At 38.3% G+C, this 21,709-nt stretch overlaps 1 non-coding gene and 1 pseudogene across 1 annotated transcript; one reads left to right on the forward strand and one right to left on the reverse strand.

Moving 5' to 3' along the window:
* Positions 1-2,569: 2,569 nt before the first annotated feature.
* LOC125343024 lies at positions 2,570-21,146 on the forward strand (annotated as a pseudogene).
* Positions 4,814-4,945, reverse strand: LOC125344403. Its single transcript, XR_007209526.1, has one exon. It is a non-coding gene; the product is annotated as a small nucleolar RNA SNORA42/SNORA80 family (small nucleolar RNA).
* Positions 21,147-21,709: the final 563 nt, after the last annotated feature.

Raw genomic sequence — 21,709 nt, forward strand, 5'->3', positions numbered from 1 at the left:
TTCTACAGAACTGAATTGCAGGACATGTTTCAGAAGTTACAAGGTAATTTTATGACACTTGTATTTCAAAAAACTGGTTTTAAAACAAAGTTAATATGAAAAATGTTTATTAGTGACCCTTGAGGATTGTTTCTGATGGCTTGTTCTTACACACAGATGTTAAAGGTCCATCACACAGCTTTATATGTTGTTAATTTTTTTTGGTTTGATTGATTTTGTTTCAAAAAGGTTCTTGACATGTAGCCAAGACTGGCCTCTGTCTTGCAGTCCTCCTACTTGAGTCTCTCAAGGGCTGAAATTCAAGGCATGCCCCACTACACAAGGTCTAGATTTTCTGACTTGTCTGTTCTAATTGTTGATGTGAAGAACTTGAATTAACAGTGAGGTAAGAGTGGTATTTTGACTTTCTACAGTTTGAAATATTAGGATTGGATAGTATATTCTTTATTCCATGTTTAGTCACATATTTTGTGACAAATGGTACATTAAAAAAATAAATGTTTGGGGCTGGGAATATGGCTTATTGGTAGAGTGCTTGCCTTGCATGCATGAAGCCCTGGGTTCTATTTCTCAGCACCACATAAACAGAAAAGGCCAGAAGTGGTGCTGTGGCTCAAGTAGTAGTTAGCCTTGAGCAAAAACAAGCCAGGGACACTGCTCAGGCCCTGAGTCCAAGCCCTAGGACTGGCAAAAATAATTAAAAAATAATAAATGTTTGAGCCAGGTGCCAGTGGCTCACTTATAGGCCTAGCTACTCAGGAGGCTGACACCTTAAGATTGTGGTTTGAAGCCAGCCTAGGCAAAAAAGTCCCTGTGGTACTCTTGTCTCCAGTTAACCACTCAAAATCCTGAAGTGGCACATGGTGGATCAAGTGGTAGAGTGCTAGCCTTGAGCATGAAGAGGCTCAGGAATAGTGCCCAGGACCTGAGTTCAAGCCCCACAACTGACAAAACAAACAGATGTTTGTATTTTCATTACAGTTATTTTGTATATTTTTCTTATTTTTTTTCCATGGTTGGAGATTAGTACAGATGTATTCCTCTAAAATAGTACTTGGTTGATATAATACGTAAGTAACACATGTGGTAGAGAACTAAACATTACAAGTGGAATATTTTAGTTACATAATACAATCCATTCATGGTACTTCTATACATGTCCATAATTTGAAACATATTGTTGATTTCTTAAAAATTAGCTTTTCAAATATTTTTCATAATAAAATTAAAAGTTGCTTTGAAATCCTTTTTGTAAATTTTAGTAAATATAGTTTTATCTATAATCTATATTTAAAATTTAAAAATGAATTATATTTGCAATGTTTCAAAATGAAATTGTCAATTATTGTAAACTTTTGCTGAAATAGAAAATAATTTTGTGTTTAAAAATAATGCCTGATGTATAGATCTTTCCAATAAAGCTACACTAACGTTCCTTGTACTTACTGACTTGAAAGGAAACACTAAAGAGAATTTATTTTCAATGCAGGGGACATTATGAAGCTGCTTGCCACCAAGAGAAGAAATGTGAAACTGAAAGTTAATACATCTTTCAAAGCCATTCAGGAAAAATTGGATGCGTTGCTGAAATCACAGCAGAAGCGCAGGTGAGGTTGTTAGGGTTTTGGGGGCCATATCATTTGTAAGTTAATCCTTTGTACACACTAATTATTTTTAGTGCTTTACTGGCCTTGAACTCAGATCCTGGGTGCTGTTTTGCTCAATGCTGGCCTTCTACCAGTTGAGCTACAGCTCCACTTCTGGCTTTTTGATGAATAATTAGAGATGATCATAGGTTTTTCTGTCCAGGCTGACTTTAAATTGTGATCTTCAGATTTCAGCATACTGAGTAATTGGGATTATAGGTGTGTTCCAGCAGTTCCCAGCATTTACACTATTAACACAAAATATTGATTAGATTTTTCTTTCAAGCTTTATTTTAATTTTTTTGGTAATGGAGTTTTGACTCAGAGCATCCTGTTAGCTAGGTAAGTGCTTAAATAGTATGCCTAGAGCTTTCATTTATGTATTTTTCAACTAGCATCTTGTACTAGTCCAATCCCTTTGTCACACTGTGATCTCCCTAATTTCACTTTCTCTATACCTGAAGTTATAGTCAAGTGACACTGTTGAAAGATTGATTTTTTAGATCATATCTCTAACTTTTAGCATACTTGGCCTTGAAAAATGATCCTCTAATTTCTAGCTCCACCATAACTAGGATGATAGTTATTTACCAGTACACAGATCTGTCTTGATTTTTCCACAGAAAATAATTATTTTTATACAGTACCCTCATCTTATAATTGAACTGTGCTGCATTTCCTTGAACTTGAAAAGGCTAATCTCTTTTTCAAATTTTGGAATTTTAGTGCCCAGAAAGTTGCCATAATTCAATGAATGCATTTTCTACACTAAAGTTAAATGTGTCAAAAAATTAAACCGTCAGTTAACTGTATTTACTGACAGAAAAAATAGGAAATTTTATGGCACAATCATGTATCAATTCACTAAAATCCTCATTGTAACAAATTGGGAACCATGAAATAGTGTTCTGTGGAATTCTTAGATGATAAATGGATATAATATTCTCACTGAATCACCTTACCTAAGGTAAATGTAATTAACATTAAACTTACTGTGATCCTTAAGTTGTTTTGTGGAATATTTATAATATTAGAAGTCTTTTAATATTTTCTAGAGCTAAGGAAGTTGAGATAACATTACTCTCAGCTAAGTAGGAGCAATTATTCTTAGAGTAAGACTAAGTAAAATGTTTAATTTTTCTTACTTCCATTAGATTATTTTAGTTGATATTTGCCCTCTTCCACTTATAGTAAAAGCATGGCAAATCAAATGTGCTTTGAGTATTGTTTCATTTTTCTTATTGTTTTTATCCATCACCATGTTTGCTTCTTATTTAACAGAGAAAGGATTTATGAAGAATACGCTATTGAGTTTGGAACATTTATAAATACCTCTGGAGAAGACATGGCAAAAATCAAGGCAGAAGCAGAAAAACTAGCTGTTGGTATCCAGATGAATGTTCTCCTTCACAAATCTATTAGTTCTTTGTAACAGTAGTTCACACGGACATGTAGGAGGGATGAGTTGATAGGATACTAGGCACACTCTTGGTGTTGATTTTATGTCTTTAGAAAGATATCAGGGTCATAAGAATAGAGAACAAACAATGCTGCCTTAAGGGAAGAATTTGAGGCACAGAGTCGCTTCCTAAAGTGGACCACTGGAATGTGGCCTACCAGTGTATCATAGTGATGATGTATTTAAATTTAAATTTAAAGTAGTAAGTATGGATTTGGCAAAGCAGGTGAAAATTCAAACTTCAGAGATTGTAGTGAAGATTTTTTTTTGGTTACAAACTGGGAATTGAATTCAGGGTTCCTGCTTGTTGGGCAAGCACTCTATCACTTGAACTATATTCACACAGCTTTGAGAGGCTGACACACACAAATATGTTGACAGAGGGACAGAGTACTGTGTGTGTGAGTGTGTATGTGTATAAAAGAGAAAGAGAGAGAGAGAGAGAGAGAGAGAGAGAGAGAGAGAGAGAGAGAGAGAGAGAGAGAGACTAATGGCCATGAATTTAATGCTGTTATTGAGAAAATGAGGATGTGGGGCTGAATGTTTAGCATTGAAAATTGTTCCAAGGAAAGCCACATCCTGAGAGACTACTGAGAATCAGTACTGGACAAAGAGGCTTATTGCCATAGGAAACTAATGCCTACAAATTTTGAACAATTAATAAATAGTACCCATGAGCCTTGACTGTGGACCCCACTGTTTGACATCCATTGAACTTTGCTATATGTGGAGCCACAGGCAAGTTAGTTATAAGTCTCTGTTTCTTTCTCATTGAAAAAGGATATGCTTAGAGTCCTGAAATTATCAATGTTTCTTTTTACATTAAATGAGTTTCTGTTCAATAATTTTTATTAAATGGCTTCAGAATCATGTTTCCTGAGAAGTTATTAGGAGTGGTGATATGTAGTAAGTTTCTATGTAAGAGACCTAAGGGCTAGTGACTTAGTGACTGGGCTGTTTCATGGTCATTGAAAGAGGAAAAAAATTCAACATTAAAAACATCAAATGTGTGGATTTTGATGTCCTCAAGGACTGAATCCTATGTTGTGAATTTTGTTAAGAAAGGCTTATAAGTGTGGAGACAAAAAGAGGCATACATAGGGAGTGAAGATGAGCAGATGCAGCTAATAGCACTCAATCTACATAACAGAAAGCTGAACTTGAAAAGTTGAAGAAATGTGTGGGATGAGAGAGGTGAGGTGAATGGTGGAGAGATTACTGATTGAGATAAGTTGTGTAAATTGAACCCGTTCAAAAATTTGAAGAAAACGTTAAAAAAAAGGGTAATTTTCATTAATCAGAGACAGAATTTTGTCATTTTATATGGCATTGGAAAACAGAAGTTATATAAACTTGGATATAACATTTCTTAGAAGAAGAAAACTTCTATTTTTCTCCTGCCAGTCCTGGAGCTTAAACTCAGGACCTGGGGCTGGATACTGTCCCTGAACTTTTTTGCTCAAGTCTAATGCTCTACTATTTGAACGACACTTTCACTTTTGGATATTTTTAATAGTGAATTGGAGATAAAGATCTCGTGGCCTTTTTCTGATTAGGCTGATTTTGAATCTCGATCCTCAGATTTCAGCTTCCTGAGTAGCTAGGATTATATAGGCAATCAGAAATTGATTATATCAATCAGAAGTAATTATGTTTGAATTTAATGTAATTAATTTTAGTCAATGTTAACTTTTTACTATTTTTTTTCCTCTGTGAAATCCTCCTCAGTCCCAGTAGCCTGCAGACAGAGGCCAGGCAATGGTTGGGGACACAGTTTGCTCTGGCAGGGGATACTATGAGAGGCCCAGGAGGATAGGCCTGCCATAAATCCAACCCATGTATTTTACTAAATTTTTAGATCTCATCTTTTCGTTCTTGAAGGTTATTTTCCGAGAACAACAAATGGCTTTTCAACGATATACAATTGCTCATAACCAGAAAATGGAAGCCTTCCAAAAAATATGCCAGTGTCACTTCAAGGTTTGTATTATATCTTTACAGAGTATTTTTTACAAAGCATATTATAAATGTAGGAGAAAATTCTGGTTGTCTTTCTAAATTTGTGTTTAAAATTATATTTTTATATGTCTGAAATTCCTCAACATTTTATTCATGGCAGTGTTGTTCTAGTTTGACATACTGCTAACTTCATTTTCAATTTTACGATTCATTATAATGGTCACTGCCACATAATGGGCACTGTTAATAGTTTATTTATACTTCTTTGTTCCAGATACCATATTTTATTTGTGCATTATTAGATGAGAGTAAGAATCCTGCATATATGTACTTCCTAAGTAGTCCATGGTCCATTTTTTTTCTATATTATTGAGTACCAAACAAATTGCTTTATATGGCACTTACAATGATAAGACAGAACTTAGACCTATAGCAGAGTAAAAAAGTGAGCAGAGAAGTGACAGGTTCTGAATGGAAATTGTGAATCTTATCTGTGAATCTTATCACAACTTGAAAAACACATTAATCTCTGAATGTGTACTCTATATCCCTCCACTTTCTCTCTCCTAATATTATCCTCTTCCCTCTTTGTCCACCTATTATGTTATACTTTTTTTTGCCAGTCCTGGTCCTTGGGCCTGGGCCTGAGCACTCTCCCTGGCTTCTTTTTGCTCAAGGCTAGCACTCTGCTACTTGAGCCACAGTGCCACTTCTGGCCATTTCTATATATGTGGTGCTGGGGAATTGAACCCAGGGATTCATGTATACAAGGCAAGCACTCTTGCCTTATTCCATATTCCAAGCCCCATGCTATGCATTTTTAATAGTGCATTTTAGAATAATTTTATCTTACTCCTTTATTCATTCCAGTTCACACTAATAGTCCGTTACTCTATTTGTGGAAAGTGTTATGATAGCAATATTTCACTCAGTCACTCATTTCTGTTTTGCTTTAGTGTATATGCTGATCTTCAAATAGTATTCAGAATATTTACATTTGCAATAAATGACAAAGATCACTTGAATTTATCTGTTTATACCTTTGGAAATGTTACTGTTTTGAAATTAAAATTGGTGACTTCTAACTGAGTATGGGTTTTCTTTTTTGACATGAACACTGATGATTTATGACTGAACATGTTTTTTTTCCTTTTAGAACCTTAATGATCTGGAAAGTTTTCATGAAGATGAACTTAATACTGAGAACAATGCATTACAACAAAATATGAGCTCCTTGTAAGCATAACTTTCAATGGACAGAGTAAGTAGTGTGTGTTTAAAATTAAAAAACTGATTTAGGCATTTAGTATTTTATTTTCTGCAAGATCTATTATGTTTCCTAAGTAGTAAACACACATTTAACATTTTTCCTGTAGTAAAAAGGACTAGCGAAGAGACTGGTGTTCAACAGTCTCTTATATATCTGTTATTCTTGTAAATGTTTGAAGCTTAACCTCAGTGAGAGGAAACTCTCCTAATGTTGGCTTTAAGAGTTCTAATGTGGCTCAAAAATTGCAGTTGTAATTTGCATCTCTTTGTTCATATCCAGATCCCACTGTTGTAAAATCTCAAGTGAAACCTTGAATGATATGCTCACACTAATTCCAAAACTGTATGTAAGGAGAGTCTAGCTTGTTTTTAGTAATGATGAGTTTTTCCTCATTAGCTGTCAACAAACTCTTATTACAAAAGATGACAGTGTGTGTGTGTGTGTGTGTGTGTGTGTGTGTGTGTGTGTGTGTGTGTGTGTAGCTTCTAGGGCTTGAAATTAGGCCTAGGTTCTGTAGTTAGAGATAATAGTCTTATGGACTTGGGCTGGCTTGGAACCATAGTCTTCAGCCTCCTGAGTAGCTAGGACCATTTGACTGAACAACCAGGTCCCAGCTAAGTTGAAGTAATTTTCACTGTAGTCTCAGTGTGTCAGTATCACTCTGCAAAGATAGAAAGCACAGCATGGAAGTTTAGGTTACTTCTTCAAGAAAGCATATAAGATGCAATTTATATTATGTACACACTTGTGTACAGAATTACAAATTTAGAGAAAATATTCAAATGAAAATAAGATTTATAGGAACCACATTGTATAGACTTAAAATAACTTGCTATAAAAGAAGCCAGAGACAGTGTTTAGGCCCTGAGTCCGAGCCCCAGGCCTTGCAAAAAAAGAAAAAAAAAAGCTTTCTATGATTAGTTCCATGCAGAGATATAACGGGAAAGGGCTCTGGAGAAGGAGGGCATACTTCTTATTGATAGTATTGTCCCACTCCCCTGATGTTAATGCTCCCACCAAAGTCACCTTAAATCCTCCACAGCCAGCTGAATGCTGAGAGGCAATGAATGAGTCCCAAGAATCAGCTCTGGCAAGATTAAGCTGTAGTTTGTTCCAGCATATACTAAAGGGCACCTGAACAATGTAGAGCAAGTCAGCCTACTCAATTAGTAGTATTTACATTCCCACCCATTCTTTCATGTGAAAGCACTCAAGAATGTTTCTACATTTTCATGCAGGTTCACCACAGTGTTCTCCTTATCTTGCAAACTACAAGAGTTAAAGAATATTTGAGACATGAAGGAAGGAATACAACTTGAGAAATGATAGTACATCAAAAATAAACTGGTTCCAGGCCACATTCTTTACCAAAGTCAACACCCAGTCATATACTTTCAGAAACCCATTTTTCTTAGACGTTATGTGAAATCCCTTCACCCTCCCCTCTTGGAATAGAATTGTTGTTTTATACATGTTAACAATGTTTGCTTAAAAATTAATAAAAAATGTATTTGCTTTTCTCCAAAAGCCTAGTTTCATCACTTATGGTTTGATATTTTGTTAAGGGACTAAATTTCTGGTTAAATCTGGTAACCACTTAGTAAGTCAGGGAGATTTCTCACTTTATCTCCTGGAGAAAAATGCCATAGGGGTTGCAGAAACACCACTCTAGGTCAGTCTCGGGGTAGTTTCAGCAGAGGTGTTGGCATGCAAGAAGAGGAGAGACAAGGACACATAGTAGCAGCTGCTTAAGCTGGATAGAGCTCCAGGGCACTTCTCTTGATTTTCCTGGGTACTACAGACTCAGGATAGTCTGGATAGTCTTTTGGGAAACGGAAAAGGGATTTAAAAGGAATCATGCCACTGTATCCAACCTTGGGTGATTACTCTTGAACTCCTTATCCCACCTATTTAATGAGTTTCCCTTGTTCTCTTTCTTGCTCCATAGAGGTAAATTTTTTTTTTTTGCAGCATTTAAGATGCAAGTCAGAGATTCAATAAGACTTACGAACCTGGGGTATTCGTCTTCATCTATTGACTTTGTCATTGGGAGAAATTCTCAGTCCTTTGCCCTGCTGTTGAGGAATTTTCTTTGGTTTGGTCAGGTCCATTGTGTTTGGATTTTTTTTTTACCAGTACTGGGAGTTGAATTCATGGCCTGGTTGCTGTCCCTAAGCTCAAGGCTAGTGCTCTATGACTTGAGCCACAGCCCCAGTTATGATTTTTTGGGGTGTTGGGTTTTTTTTTTTTTGCTGATTAATAAGGTAGGAAATAAGTCTCTCACATTTGTCTGCCTGATAGGATTTAAACAGCAATCCTCAGATCCCAACCTCCTGAGTAGCTAAGATTGCAAGCATGGGCCACTGGTGCCCAGCTATATTTTATTATGGGTGGTTGCCAGAGCCAGCCAGCAGCGAAAGGGAATCCTGATTGAGGGGGCGAGGATTAAAGAAAAAGAAAGATACAAGACAAGCGACAAAAGACAAAAGACAAAAAATGGGGTTCGGGAGGTCTGCAGCTCAAGCCTGTAGCTCAAGACTGAACCCTGTTTAGTTTATTCTTAACTTCCAGCTTATATGCAGTTTAGGAACCAAGGAATAGCATAGGGTTACTGAAGTTCAAGAACACAAAAAGGCTTTGAAGTCGGCAACGTGGGATGGCAGTTAAGACTGATGAGGTTGGTTAACATAAGAATGGACTTCTGTGGACATAGTAAAGCATTTCCAATTAGTACTGACTTCCCAGCAAGCCCTGTCCTCCCATGTCCTTGTGATAACAACATAGCCAGAGGTCAGGATGAGCTTTGCTGCAGGCTCCCAACAGGTGGTGTTAGGAAACTGAGTCCAGGGGACCAAAGAAGAGAAAGGAGACAGAAACCTCAACAGACCAGAATAGGCTTTAATCCTTGCTGTAGAGGGACTCCATGTAACAAGCAGGGTCAGAAAAACAAAGAGCAGGGCCTGTGGAGGATTGCAGGTTTTTATATATCCTAGGGTAAGTCTCTGGAATTTCTTTATCTTGCCCTTCTGGGGTTTATTGCCTGAACTGTCTGGTTTGGGGTTTACAGTGTAAACAGTCCCGTCTGTCAGGTTTTATGGTGGGGGTATCCTCCTAATGCTTGCACTCCTGCTCTTTCACATGAGGCTCATTCAAGTAAGGCCTGGTCTGATGTTTTCCTGAGAATCAAGAGGGGCTCCTGAGGGAGGGTGGTCAGTGAGCCATGTGAAGTGCATGGAGTTATAAGAACAAAGCAGATAATCATCATTCGAATATCTAAAGAGGTGTAAAAAGTTGAGAGGTATATTGGTGGCTTTTCTGGTTATTTCCTGCTGACCTGGGGGAATGGATGAATCACTGGGGCTGGAGTCTCCAAGGTCCAGGTCTGTGCTGGACAGGGAAGGGTAGTGTAAGTGAAGCCTCCAGTTGCCTGCAATAATAGGATGGCCTTCATTTGCTCCCAGGTAATGTCCTGAGTGGGGGCTGTTATCTTGTTGAAGAGAAACTTTTGAAAAAGGTGAGAAAACAGCATTTAAGAAGAAAGATAAAAAGGATGGCTGTTAAAGATAGTAATTGAGGGGCCAACCAGGAGAACCACTATAAGAGGAAATCCTACAAGGATGTCCATTGGAGTGATTCTCTTCATGTATTGAGATGTTTCTGCAAATTGAGTGGATATCAGGCAAAATGCTGACAAGGTGGCAGGTACAGTTGATACAAATGACACAGGAAAGTACACCCTACTCACAAGCCAGAAAAGTTCCATTTGGAGCACAAACCCAGTAGTGGCCCTTTATAGGGAAGGAGGAATTTACAAATAACTGGACTAGGGACAGGAAGGAGGTGTCTAGAGCTTTTGGCAACTGTGTAGGAGAGAGCATGGTGGGCTGGCTAAGAATAAGCAGAGCTAGTGCTGGATTGAGGGCCCAGTGAGAGGCCTTGATCATTTCCTGTAACTGGACTATAGATGTCTAGACTATAGTTGTCTGGACTATAGAGTATAGATGGAAGACCCAGGAAGGTGCCAAAGCAAACTATCCCAAGTCTAAGACTCACTATAAGTAGTAATAGCAGGTAACAAAGACAAGGATATAAATTCTTGTCCAGTTAGAAGGCAGACAGGTGTGGACATTAGATAGGCATGCTCATGAACTATTTTCTTTTGACCTCCTGGTTTTGGTTAATTTTTTAAAGTGACTCCATTTAGGATCTGACACCATCCCATCTTATATGTGCATTTTTTTCTAACTGCCTCTGGTGATTCTCATCACCAGGAGTAGCTCTGTCCCAGTGAGTATAGGATCTCACTTCTTGCTCATTGTTTCCATAGCTTATCACAGTTGGCACTTTTGCTCTTTGCTGGGATGACATATCCCAATTGACTGATGACATGCCCCATATTGGAGGGGGAGTGATTGACAGATCAAGTGAGAGTCCATTCCAAAAGCCCCTTTTCATTTTCAACTGAAGCAACAAGAAGATCAATAGAAATACTTTTTAAGCAGGGTTTACCTTTTATTAAGAATAAAAGTTAAATCTGACAAACTTCTAAGATTCATTTGTCCCTCTGTAAATCTGAGTATAAATGCTGTAGGATCAAATCTATAATAACAAAAGACTTAACAATAGTTATTATTAAAGTTTTAAAACAGTAACTGATTAAACAATATAGTTATACTTAATTTCATATAATAATTTAGGATACTAATTGAGATTAAGATATTGTCGATGACACTAAACCTCAATAAAGTATGTAGGAGTTGATTTTTATCTCTGTATCCAAGGTAGCTTACATACATGGAAACATATATTAAACAGCAATGAATAGCATTTTAATCTTGCATACTTACTTAAAAGCGGATCATTTAGAGTACCTTTACATGAACCCTTAAGCAATTACTTTATTTCATAGATGGGCATAAACACTAGAATGTTGGTTTTACATCATTGTATTAGCCTAGACTTTAGGAAGAATCTTTAGACCAGTTTTAAATAATAGCCAAATTAATTACATATCAACTTCACCAACATTACTAATCTGCTACTTAGTGGAATTTTCTATGGTTAGTCTTGATTTATTCCTTTTTCCTTTTTGGAACAAACATGTAGGACAATTCTTACTTCCCAAATCCTTTCTTATCCGAGGAAACTAGTTGTGTTTCCTCGATTCCTTTCCCAAGAGTTCCTCTACTAACTTACCCCTTTATATTTTCTAATCTCTGTACCTATTTTTCTTTAATTAGTGTTTTGGACTCACTCATATTAAAAACTTCTGAATTCAAATAAAATAATTTTTCTTAATATAATGTCAGAACTCTTAGACACATTTTTTCCTCACCCAATTCTGAAGAGTTAGCTTCTTTGAGATTTGAGTTTAAACTGACCTTTTTTTTCCTTGGTTTGTAAAACCTGCTAATTCTTGGTTACTTTAGAAATGCACAATGACTGTCCTCAAGGTCATTACTGTTATTCTACCTCAAGCCAGGATGCCCAGGCAAAGCAGTTTGCTAGATTTTTAATCCCAATCTAAACTGTTCCTCCTCCTTGTCAAGGAATTTGGCTCACATTCTAAGTATAATAGATGACCAAGATTAGAAAAAGGGCTAGTCCCTATTTTTTTTTGTAGGTTTAGTTTTCTCCATCACAACTGGTTGGGAGTGGGGTTGGGAGCAGGGTGGCTGGCAGGCATTAGATGGAGGAAGTTGATGAGGTCAGTAGAAAGCTCCCACTCTATAGGGGTTCTCATTACTTCTAGTATTTCCATTGATAAAGATTTCTCCTTTTAATAAGCAGCACACATGGTAATGAACTCCTTCAACACAGCGTTCGCATTCCTCACATTGGTACTAGTCACAAGCAGCACAGAAAATACTTACAATTAAAGCCAAAAAGCAAATAATTTTGGACTGGGAATGTAGATTAGTGGTAGACTGCTTGCCTAGCATGCATGAAGCCCTGGGTTCAATTCCTCAGTACCACATAAACAGAAAAAGCCAGAAGTGGTGCTGTGGCCCTAGTGGTAGAGTGCTAACCTTGAACAAAAGCAGCTCAGGGACAGTGCCCAGGCCTTGAGTTTAATAAATTCAGCAAATATCAGTACCAAAAAAATCAGTATTCAAGACAGAAGCACTTTAGTTTGACAGAAAAGACTACTTTTTCTTACATTATGATGGTAGTTTTTATGTATTACAATGAGATTGTTTTGAACATATTCACACACACATGCACAAAGTTTTAACAAATAATTAGGTTTTTGAGAAATGAAAATCAGCCATAAGTTTTCTAGAATTCCAGTGGTAAAATATATTTTTGCCCATTACATGATAGAACCACATGGACAATGCTAGACTGCTAGACCAACAGGAAGCGCCAAGGCAAAATTTGAGACACAAAACTTTTGCCAACAATAAAATTTGACAATCTCCATGCTTAAACAAACATTGATCACAAGAAGAAAAAAACCTTTAAAACAATTTTAGTAATGAGACATATTAGCATATGAATTGACCTTGAACACCTAGATTGGTTGAAGGAGGGGTAAGCTTGGTATAAGAGTGGGGGGGGGGTCATGTGGAAATCCACCATGTGGCCTTCTCTTTCCAGGTGGGTATCAGTTACCAAGGCCTACATAGAGAATTGAGGGAGGGAAGAGTTCCTCCAGGGTACCTTTCATAGTCTGCTAGAGGATTTTGCCTTGAAGGAGAAATTAAGAATCCAGATTGTGAAGTGAGTAGATTCAGGAAAGAGTAAAGGAATGGATTATTGTCTGAGTCCCAAAGACAAAAGAAAGGGTTTGTTTTGGGTGTTTGGGGTATGCTGTCTAACTGCTTCCATTATGGGATTTATGGTAGGAAAAAGGACCAGACCATTCAAGTAAGACAGAGAAACTGGCCTCAAGAGTGTTTGTCAGCCAACCACAGTCAGTGATAGGTTAGTGAAGGAGCCAGAGCAGAGGCCTGTTTGAGTGGTGGCTTTGTATAGGACAGCCCATTTTGGAGCTGCATGGCAGTAGCAAAGATTTGGTATCAGAGTTCAGGAAGTCTCTTTTTCCTCTTTTGCTTCTTCATCCTGATAATGATGCTAAAGACATTGAAGGCCACTTAAATAATTCTTGTTGGGTAAATTGGGGGTCCTGCGTTTGCTTTCGGAGTTCAAGTAGGACTGTTAGATTATTGTTATGATTACATTTGTAAGACAAGGAAAGGTGTTTTATCTTTGGAGGCTTATGCCCATTCCCACCCTGTGTTACCCACATAGTCCTGGAAGGCACAGGGGCAAAGGTTGACAGAGAGAGTTTTCTTAGAAAGAATGGACAGTTTCAGCTAAAAGAATCTGGACTACAGAAAGGAAAATATTTACAGGAGCAATGAAAGAAAAAAAAAAGCTTGGGCTTAGGGAACCTCTGACCACTTGCCATTCTATTGGAGAAATTTATGTCTTGCAATACTGTGGCATCAAAAATGCTGTATTCAGACCAGTGATTGCTATTATCTAGTTGGTACTGAGGCCAAATTTCTAAGTGGTTTATCAAGACACATGAGAATTTCACTTATAATTTAACCATTGTCCATTTGATACTGATGTCAAATTTATTTGCAAAAGCAGATAAATTTTTTTTGCTTTTAGGTCTGGCTTCAAGCCCAGAATGGCTAGTCTTCAAGAGGGAATCTAGAGAGGGTTCCCAGGTCCCAACTTGTGTCCCACTCTCTCTAGGTGTGATGTTTTCCTGAGAATCAGGAGGGGCCCCAGGGTAGGGAAGTCAGTAGACCATGGGATCAGCATGGAGTTATGAGAACAAAACAGATAACCATCAGCTTGCAATACATTTATTTCATCCTAAAACCCTTTGTGACAAATTTGTTAGATGTATCTCCTGGTAAGCTCATGACAATGGAAAAGATGAGATTTTATTGTCACATATTTTGGCCTAAATATATTTTTATAAATGAAGAGATGTTTTCCTTGAATGAAACTTAGAAAGAATTCCATAGATTTAGACAAGTGTCTGGTTACAACAAATATGACAATAGCATATATCCAATCTGGACAGTGTGGAAATGAATTGATAATTTCTTTTTTTATGTTTTGCTTTCCTGGAAGATGGTATTAATTCTGCTATTTTAAATGTTACTCATTTTGGTGTCACAACTCTGTTGGTTATCAGGTGAATATGCCTAATTTTCCAGTTATTTTATTTCCCACTTAATTTATTCCATACCATACCCATGTAAAAACACTTGGGTGTACATAAGTCTCATCAAGATGGCTGACATAAACAGGTACAAACTTAAACAAATACATAAATAAGTCATGTGCAGGTCACTCAGACTCTTAATTCTAGTTATTCAGGAGGTTAATATCTGAGGATTGTGGTTCACAGCCATTCAGGGCAGGAAAGTCTGTGAGACTCATTTCCATACCAATAGTGGAGATATAGTTCTGGTGGTAGAACAGTAGCCTTTGAATAAAAGCTTGTGGATCACACACAAGCCCTAAGCTCAAGCCCCAGGACCTGAACCAATGGTGTGGGGGGATGGAGGGGTAAGTCATATGGTAACAGTGAATACTATGGACATTGAAGGGGAAAATATTGGTTTTCTTTCCAAACTTGTATGGAATAGATTGTGTTTACATATCTAAAATTATTCAATACTTCCCACATAGTAAAATTCTTTTTTTTTTTTTTTTGCCAATCCTGGGGCTTGAACTCAGGGCCTGAGCATTGTCCCTGGCTTCTTTTTGCTCAAGGCTAGCACTCTACCTCTTGAGCCACAGTGCCCCTTCTGGCCTCTTCTATATATGTGGTGCTGAGGAATCAAACCCAGGGCTACATGTATATGAGGCAAGCACTCTACCACTAGGCCATATTCCCAGCCAGTAAAATTTTTTGAATTATACATATTGCTGAATGAATTTTCACTTTTATAATTTACAATTGTCACTATTATTCAACCAGAAATTGGTAAACTAATTGCTTTACCTAGAAATATGCATACCCTGCAGGGAACTAATACTGTATTAACAATTTATTCAAAGTACACATTCTAATGAAATCTTTTTAGAGGAAAATGGGAAGTTTGTACTTATGGTATTTCCTGTCACATTTACTTTTCCTATTATTTAGGGGAAAATTTGTTTTATTGTGCCACTTATTATTTTTAAATAGTATTAACAAGTGAGAAATTGTGCAGAGCACTAATAATTTGTGACTTGAGATTTATGTATTGTTTATTTAAAGAGTGAAGGTATTTGAGACAGGGCATACTTCTGGTTGTCACTGTCCTTTCTCATGGTCTGAGTACTCCCACTGTGGCTACCTTCAAACCACTAGCAGCCTTTACTACCTCAACACTGAATGTCAGTCGCTTGTCTGTCAGCTCTCATAAGATAATATTGAAGTCATCCTTAGAACTGCATGGGATGTGGGTATTTAGAGCAAGGCAAACTGCTGTATTTCCCATGCCATCCCTAAAGCAATTGCCAAGCTGGGTTTGATTTGTACATGCGCACCACTAAATGAAGGGTTAACAATGTTCACCATATGTAGGAGAGGTAGTAAGATCTAATGACTAACCTACTTGCTCAGATATCGCAATAAGTAAAGAATATCTTTGGGGTAAATCCTTTAAAATGAAGGCATTCTCAGCTTTGCCCTCATCAACTGCTTGACTTACACTTTGAACTCCAATTTCTGGGATCCCTCATTTCCGTCTTTCTCCAGTGAATTTCTAGTGTGTCTCCTCTCAAAGTGTTTTAATGAGTGAGATTGGAACAGAAAACAGGTAGTCAGTAGTCAGTGTGAGCAATCATTTCCCAAATAATAAAGAACGGTCCATGAGAACATGTATAGGTTTGAGCTCTTTTTCCCAACTGAGGATCTGTGAATCCATCTAGTACTATGCACTTTTTTAGGCAATCAATTTGCATGAGGTTGAATGAATATCCAACTCTTCTACTGAGGCAGAACCTATAGGCAATAATGCCCCATACTGCATCGGTTGTTTCTGTTACAAACCCCAAGTTAGTATTCAGCATAAATATGCTTCCTATGGCTGTTAAAAGTAAAATTTCAGAAAAATATTGTGGCTTGACTGAGGGCCATGGAAGTCTCCTTTAGGCTTTAGCCTAATGCTCATAGCAGACCATTTAGCCACACCTCCAATTCTGGCTTTTTGCTGGTTGACTGTAGTTGAAAGTCTCATGGACTTTTCTGTTGACTGTGGGTTTTAACTAGTCAGATCTCAGACTCCTGCGTTGCTAGGATCACAGGTATGAGCCACCCACACCTGATTGGGTGTATATCTTGGCCATTCTCATTTCCTATTCATAGAAGTCTCTTTTTAGGTCTTTAGTCCACTTGTTGAGGGGACAGTTGGTTCTTTGAGGGTTTGTTTTGGTGGAATTTAATTTATTTTTGTACTGGGGATCGAACCCAGGACATTGTACTTGCTAGACAAGTGCTTTGCCACTGAGCTATATCCTAGCCCCGGAAATTAAATTTTTTAGTTCCGCATATATTTTAGATATGAGGCCTTTGTCCATTGTGTGGCTGGCAAAGATCTTCTCCCAGTTAGTGGGATTTCTGTTTATCTTGCAAGCTATGTCGTTTGCCCTGCAGAAACTCCGCAGTTTGATGCAGTGCCATTTGCCCAACCATTCTTTGAATTGTTGCATTTCTGGTTCTTTATTAAGGAAGTTTCTTCCTGTGCAGAGGAGGCCAAGTGTTTCTCCTATACCTTCTTGTAGTTTTTCAGGTTATCTGATTTTACTTCGAGGTCTTTGATCTATTTGGAATTGATTTTGGTGCAGGGTGTTATATAAGGATCTAGTTTTAATTTGTTACCGGTGTTGAACAAGTTTTGCCAACACCATTTGTTGAAGAGGCTGTCTTTTTTCCATCCTATTTTTTAGCTCCTTTATCAAAGATTAAGTAGGCATAGTTCTGTGGGTTCATTTCTGGGTCTTCAATTCTGTTCCATTGGTCCTCAGGCCTGTTCTTGTGCCAATACCAAGCTGTTTATATTACTATAGCTTTGAAATACAGCTTGAAGTTTGGAATTGTAATTCCTCCAGCACTGTTCTTTCTATTTAGGATTATTTTTGCTATTTGGGAACTTTTATTGTTCCATATGAATTTCTGGATTGCTTCCTCTGTTTCATTAAAAAATAGTGTTGGGATATTAATGGGTATTGCATTGAATTTGTAGATAGCATTTGGCAATATTGTTGTTTTGATTATATTAATCTTCCCAATCCAGGAGCATGGGAGGATTTTCCATTTCCTTAGTTCTGCCTTAATTTCCTTTTTCAGGTGTTTAAAGTTCTCATCATAGAGGTCTTTCACTTCTTCGGTAAAGGTTATTCCTAGATATTTCATGCTTTTTGAGGCTATTGCAAAGGAGTTGTTTTCTTGATTTCAGTCTCGGTCTTCAGGTCGTTGTCATATAGAAAATCCATTGATTTTTGAGCATTTATTTTATATCCTGCTACTTGGACAAAGTTTTGGATCAGGTTAGGTAACTTGGGAGTACAGTCTATGGGGTTCTTTAGGTACAGGATCATGTCATCTGCAAAGAGAGAGAGTTTATCTTCATCTTTTCCTATTTGGATCCCCTTTTGGTCTTCCTCTTGCCTAATTGCTCTGGCTAGGAATTCTAGTACTGTGTTGAAAAGAAGGGGAGAGAGCGGACATCCCTCTCTTGTTCCTGATTTTAAAGGGAATGGCTTTAGTTTTTCACCAGTTAGAATTATGCTTACTGTTGGTTTGTCATAGACTGCCTTGATTATATTCAGGAGTGCTCTCTGGAATCCCAGTGTGCAGTGTGTTCTTGTTTGTGGTCTTTTAGGTAGATGTGCAAAAATGGGGCTACTGGGTCATAGGGGAGCTCTATATTTAGTCTTCTGAGAAATCTCCATACTGCTTTCCAGAGTGGCTGAACCAGTTTACATTCCCACCAACAATGAAGTAGGGTTCCCTTTTGGCCACATCCCCTCCAACATTTATTATTGTTAGTTTTCTTGATAATGGACATTCTTACAGGGGTGAGGTGGAATCTCAATGTTGTTTTGATTTGCAGTTCTTTTATGGCCAGTGATGTAGAGCACTTTTTCATATGTCTCTTGGCCATTCTGATTTCCTCATCAGAGAAGTCTCTTTGTAAGTCTTTAGCCCACTTGATGAGGGGGCTATTGGTTCTTTGCGGTTTTGTTTTGGAGGAAGGTAATTTTTTTAGTTCTGCATATATTTTAGATATGAGGCCTTTGTCCATGCAGAGAATGGGGGATGATGATTTTGATTTAGTTTTAAGGAAATGGAAAGGTGAAAAAGGGTAGAATAGGAAGAAAGAACAAGATTAAAATGATATATGGCAGAGGGTCAACAAAAATCAACAAAGGTATTAATTAAACGGAAGTAATTTTAAAGAAAAAATATGAAAAGAAAAATAAAGAAAAAAATACAGAAAAACAAAATAAAAAAGAGGAATGAAGGAAAAAGTCTGTCTTCCATGTTTGGGTAGGCTCTTTCCTGCCTCTGGTTTCCTTTTGATGGTCTATCGTCTATTTTCCTGAGTCGTGGCTGCTTTGATTTGCTTTCAGTTTGCAGGGGGTGGGTATGCTCTGACCCTCCTTTCTGGTTAGTTAAAGCATAGCACTGTGTCGTTTGCACAGCTTGCAGGTAGGAGTTGGGTGCCTTCTGTAATTTGGGGATGCCGAACAGTCTTGGAACTGTGGCTCCTCCTGCCTGGTGTGGGGCTGCTGCTTTTAACTTCTGCCTCTGGTTATACTGTGGAGTCAGCAGAGCAGAGCACCTCTGGCTTTGTTTACCTAGGGCTGAGGGCCGGTTGCCCTGGGGAAGTTCCTCCCGCCTGGGAAGACCTTCTCTTGGGCAGAGCTGGCTGTGTGGTTCACTTTGGTTTGCTGGTAGGATTTGGGTGCCTTCTGTAATGGGAACATTGATCAGTCTCTGGAATCATTGCCTGTCCTGTCTATTTGTTCTGTGTTGCCAGTAGCTGCTGCTGCTTTCAGTTTGATTTTAGAAACTTCAGCTGCTGAGGAGTAGACAACTGCGCGGTGTTGGGTGAGATGGGGATGGGCAGGGAGGGGTTGGGCGAGTCAGGGATGGGCAGGGAGGGGCTGGGCAGTGCGAGACAGGGTGCCTCTGGCCAAATTTACCTGAGTCTGTGAGCCTCAGCCTGAGGAAAGACCCTTCGACCTGGGCAGTGGGGGTGGGGGAGGAAGGGAGGGGTCAGGGAGGGGACTTCTCCTGGGCTGAGCTGGCTCTCACTGTTCAGTTACTCTTGCCCTTTTCATTTGTCCTTGCTTTCCCCTGGCTTGCTTTATTTCCATTCTGTTCTGGCCTAGTCTATGCCAGAGTCAAAGATGGTGCATCACTCTGGTGGTGGGGGAAGGGCTACCTTCCAAATGCTGCTGTGTGGGCAGGAGAATGTTTTTCATGGGGTACTCATGCTTTCTCTGGAATTTTGTTCCATCCATGATCAGCCTGTGGTTTGTGTCTGTCTGCCACCTGTCTGGAGGATTTCTTCATGGTCGCTGCTGAGTACTGTAGGTTCGTGGAGTGCGGGGTGCTCCACGGGGGCTGGACTGGAGGCAGGATACTTCCCAGAGCTCAAATCTGTTTTCTCAAGCCAGCTGCCTCGATTTTTCCTTTCTGGGCAGAATCTCTATAGTGTTATAACCTAGTTGGGCTGTCATTCTAGGAGTAAAAGTTTCTCTGGAGTACTAAAACTGGGTTCTCAGAGGGAGTTTAAACAGGGATCTGATGCTCCTTGCCATTTTCCTGGAATTCCAATTACTATTTCTTTTGAAGACATTTTTTAGAATATGGAGTTTAAATGGTCATTTATACTAAATAGTAACAAGAACACTGTGTGCATTACATAGTTTCCTTTTCAAAAAAAATATGTCAAATAGAGTGGAAATATTTTATACCTACTATGATTTGCATGTTTAGTTTTCTATTTAAAAGTACCTTATCAATGACAACTATTTACTCATTCTTGAGTTTTGAACCTGTAATATATTAGTAAACAATGATTTGTGTTGACAAATAAAACAAAATTTGCTACATATGGAATTATTATTATAAAACTTCCAGTAGAAACTTTCCTTTCCTATGGCTGCTCACTCCATTATCTCTCTGAAGCTATACATGAAACACATATCTGTGATGATTGTCTAATGATTTGCTTAGACAAAGCCAAAACTCTACAAGGCCAGATATACAGACTACTTTCTTGAAGTATTCCTGCAACATTATCTCATTCTAAATTATACAGCTTCTTTAGTAGCTGGTGTGTGTGTGTGTGTGTGTGTGTGTGTGTGTGTGTGTGTGTGTGTGTGTGGTTTCCTTAAGAATTATACTTCGTCTTTCTCCAACATTGGCTTACAAGACTGCATCACCTTAATGCTTACCCCAGGATTTCTTAGTACATTGCATTGAACACCTATTGATTGCTCATGGTAATGATGTGAAAGAACCATAAGCACAGAGCAGTCAGGCTCTCAATCACCCCAACTAGGTGTGGTCTAGACAGCCTCCCAGCCCTCCAAGCCAGTTCACTTTCAGCAACTCCAGGATCTCCTTCAGGTTCATCACCTAGCTGCAGTATTGTTATCCTGCATCAGATCAACCAAGCTGTCAGAAAATTGTATCTAAAACACATCTTATACACTACAGAAATGTCCTGCTGGCTTCCAAACTAGTGTTCTGAGCCTTGGACACATGGACACGTGCAGACTGTTGTTGGGATGTCTCTGGCAATATCAGCAGAAGTTAGCCATATATGAGTGTTAAAATTGGAGTTATCCAATAAATGAACATAACCCTTATATTATGCCATCCTTTGAAAGGTGGTTATACACAAGGAATAACTAGCACAGACTGTTAGGACTTGCAGCTCTGAGGCAAGCTCTTGTAAACTTTTCTTCTGAAGGAAAGGGATATAAACAACACCAGAACTCTGCAGGTATGTCAACAGTCGGACTGAATATCCTGGTATAGCCTTGATCATCACTGCATCATAAGCACCTAAGCAAATGAGCAGTGTGTGGCAAATCCTGTTAGGCCAAAACCCTGGGTAACAAAAGTATTAAACCCCTGGCAGTGATTTCAAATGTCTCAAAATATTCAATACAGAAAAGAATTTGGACAGGCTTCAGACTGCCATTTTGAGATTTGACCTGTTGTAGGCTTTGACCTTTTGGCTGGCTTATATATCAGAGACTATTGCTTATCTGTGGACTTGGCAACCTGTTTTTAGTGAAGGGAAATGAACAGTATTCCTTTTTTATTCTCCAGTTTTGAGTTTTTAGAACTCATTTGTGAGTTTCTATACTTCCTGCCAGAAATAATGTAGG

This window comes from Perognathus longimembris, chromosome 28 (genome assembly GCF_023159225.1).
Source record: "Perognathus longimembris pacificus isolate PPM17 chromosome 28, ASM2315922v1, whole genome shotgun sequence".
In the NCBI taxonomy this organism is placed as follows: Eukaryota; Metazoa; Chordata; class Mammalia; order Rodentia; family Heteromyidae; genus Perognathus; species Perognathus longimembris.